The sequence below is a fragment of the Euphorbia lathyris genome, chromosome 2 (assembly GCF_963576675.1).
Source record: "Euphorbia lathyris chromosome 2, ddEupLath1.1, whole genome shotgun sequence".
Taxonomy (NCBI): domain Eukaryota; kingdom Viridiplantae; phylum Streptophyta; class Magnoliopsida; order Malpighiales; family Euphorbiaceae; genus Euphorbia; species Euphorbia lathyris.
The window spans coordinates 74,545,681-74,549,490 of NC_088911.1; positions in this window are offsets into that span (position 1 = coordinate 74,545,681).

A 3,810-nucleotide genomic window follows, 5' to 3' on the forward strand; every position below is an offset into this window, starting at 1 on the left:
TGAATACAGAAGAAGAAGAGATAAGCTATGATTTTCCCGATGAACATTTGAATGCAATCGAAGTTATACCATGGAAAATGTTCTTCGACGGAGCGGTTAATTCGAGTGGAGCCGGAGTAGGAGTACTGCTTACCTCACCAGAAGGAGAAAGAATCCCGATGGCGAAGAAGTTATCCTTCCCTCTTACCAATAATATGGCCGAATATGAAGCGTGCATTTATGGTCTAGAGTCATTAGCGGCACTGGGAGCATCATATGTCGAAATTTGGGGTGACTCCAAGTTGATCATCGAACAGGCACAAGGAAACTGGGAAGTGAGAGAAGAAAGGCTACGTCCGTATCTAGATCAGCTAGAAGGGTTGGCATTGAGATTCAAAGAATGTCGCTTCTATCACATTCCTCGAGCTCAGAATCAGGTTGCGGATGCCTTGGCCACTTTGGTGTCAGTTTGGGACAACCCCCGAAACCTTGCTTCGAAACCATTGGTATTGAGAAGATCTCACAAACCGTGCTACGAAGACGTAATGCTGTTAGGGGCAGATGAAAAACCGTGGTATTTCGATATCGTGAACTTCATGAAAGATGGAACATATTCGGCAGAGTCAGAACCTAGGGATCAAGCTGTGATTAGAAGGCTAGCTCGTCAGTTCGTCATCCATAACGACTTGCTTTACAAAAGGCACATTGACGGATTACAACTAAGATGCTTGGATGCGGGGGAAGCCCGCGAGGCAATGGCATCGGTACATTCAGGAATTTGAGGAGCCCATATGGGAGGAGCAGTACTAGCTAAGAAAATTATTAGGCAAGGCTTCTATTGGCTCACCATGGAAAGAGATTGTAACGAGTACGCGAAGAAATGTCACGATTGTCAAATCCACGGCGATTGCAGTCATCTTCCGGCCATGGAACTACATGTGCTAGCACCTATTTGGCCATTCACTGCCTGGGGCATTGACATCATCGGCGAAGTAAGGCCTAATGCTTCAAATGGACATAAGTTTATTGCAGTCGCCATCGATTATTTCACCAAATGGGTAGAAGCATAGTCGTTTAGCAAACTGGGATCCAAGCAGATGAGAAAGTTCATTGAAAAACACTTGATCACCAGGTTCGGAGTGCCTCATCACATGATCACGGATAACGGAGTCCAGTTTCAGGGGGAAGTAAGGAATCTTTTCCGGGAATATGGCATTGAACAACACAGATCTTCTCCGTACCGTCCACAGGCTAATGGGGCAGTAGAAGCAGCTAATAAGAACCTTAAGAGGATCCTCGTAAAGATGGTGGAATCACATCGGAACTGGCATGAGCACCTCCCACTCGCGTTGTGGGCTTATCGCACGACAGTCAGAACCTCGACTGGGGCAACGCCATTCTCCTTGGTATACGGAACAGAAGCAGTCCTGCCGATTGAGATTGAAAAGCGATCGTTGAGAATCGCAGTGGAAGCAGAAATCCCCGAGACGGAATGGGTGAAGAGGCGATGTGAGTAGTTGGCTTTAGTTGATGAGAAAAGGATGGAAGCCCTTTACCATGTACAATTATATCAAAGAAGGATGGCTCGGGCTTTCAATAAAAAAGTCAAGACCAGTCCTATCAAAGAAGGAGATTTGGTGCTGAAACAGATTCGTGTGACGCACACCGACCCTAGGGGCAAGTTTAGGCCTAACTGGGAAGGACCATTCGTCGTGAAGAAGATACTAAGCAAAGGAGCGGTGAAGTTAACCACAATGGACGGCATGGAATTCTCCGAACCTACCAATCTGGATAGGCTTAAGAAATACTTTTCGTAAAAAAAAAAAAACAAGAAAAATAAAGAAAAATTCCCGATAGGTTGAAAACCCGCAAAGGGCGACCTATGCAACAATAAGGGAAATCCCAATGGGTGAAAACCCGAAAGGGCACTCATTTAAAAATTCCGGGATAGTAAAAGGAGAGGAGAAAAATCACCGGGATCCGAAAACCGAAAGGCGGGTCCTGGTAACAATAGTTATAACTTGAGCAATTACAAAAACAATGTATAAGAGACTAAGCATTTCTGTTGTTTGTAAATAAATAAAGGCATGAATATATTTGACGAGAATGGTTGGAATCATCATAATCTACTGAATGCATGGTAATATGAATCACGAGTTATACATTTCCTATCCTACTTTTCACAAAAAGCCTACCTACTATCCACCCCACTCCCTATACATCAGCTATACATCGGGGAAACTCTAATAAAAGCTACAAAGCAACAATGAAAGCTACAAAGCAATACATAACGAGCCTAATACGGAGGGAAGTCCCAATAGTTCTCAAAATCTCTCAAGTGAGATGCCCGCTCCGCAGATAGTGCCTCCTCGGCAGCACGCGCTCTCTCATCAGAAACCCGTGCTCTCTCATCAGCAGCTCGTGCTCTCTCCTCTACAGCAAGGCGTCTGATCGACTCATCACGCGCCCTCTCCTCGACGGCAAGGCGACCCTCAGTCTCCCGTCGCATCATCCTCGACCAGTGGTCGTTCCTCTCTTGATACACATGACCAACTCGGGCATTAGCTTCCCGCACTAGCTCGCTCTGTCTCCGCCCGTGGGCATGCAGATCACTCTACAGAAAAAGAAAAAAAAAAGATAAAAAGGCAGCATAGGCAAAAACATAAATCATACATACATGCATACATTTCACTACACTAAAGTACAGTAATGATACATACCAGGTGATCGGTGCAGCGCAAGCTGAGGCGGTCTCGGAAATAACCAGACAGCCCCACGTAATCCGTACAGGTCTCTCTCGTGGTCAGAGAAGCGTCCGAGGGATCAAATGGGATCCTCGAGGAGAAGATAGGAGGAGCCGCCTCAAATCCCGCATAAGGGGCCCCTGACTCATCATAGCGGATCGTAGCGTAATCCCTCCCGTAGCCGGGTATAGGCACGCCTATGGACGACCTCTCCGGTCGAGCTGCACTGGAGGACTCGCCGACAAAATAGGGTTGCTCGCACACCGGTGTTTGAGCCCGAGTATCGTCGAAAAAATCAGATAGGTGGGCACTCCGCCAGGATCCCTCCTGCAAAAAAAAAGCGAAAAAAAAAACACACAATAAAACCTCCGAGCATATCATGAATAAAATGAAAAGAGGGCGGAATCACTTACCGGAACCTCCGCCTGACCAAAGATGGCCTCGACCGCCTCTCTCGAAAACACGTCCGCCACCGGATCTACCTCCATCGCTGCCGCCGGGGCATCCCTCGCGCTCAGTAAAGTGGACAAGTAAGGCTCGCGGCCCCCGGCGTGAATCCAGACCACTCTACCGACAAAATGACGGGTCAGATCTCGACGAATGGTCGATAAGGGCAGAGTCCGCACAGCAAACATGGAAACGGGAATCTCCCCCGGCGTCCAGTGAACATCACTCACCCCGATGATGCCTCGATCTCCCAAGTACCACGCCCGCACACAAGGGCCGGTGAGCACGCACTGCTGCTCCTGGATCATCGATGTGTATGCATACTCGGGACCGAAGTCAAGGTCGTCCCACCTGAACTTAATCTAAAAAATATGCACAAAGAAAAGGGTCAGAAAGACTCAAGCCAAAGTCTAGCGAGACTAAGCGAAATCTACCTGTGTGAGGACTAATGAGTCAATCCGATCTAGGAGCCATGGCACTGTCCGCCTCCTCTCAGCGCTCACATCAAAATCTCTCCATCGAACCATAAAAGGCGGCCTCTGTGCTCTCAATCTAGGTCGAGATCGACTGGGAAGGATGCGTCTCTCGTACGCCCACACTTGCGGCATAAACAAGGACTAGGAGTGTGAGAAAGAAAAAA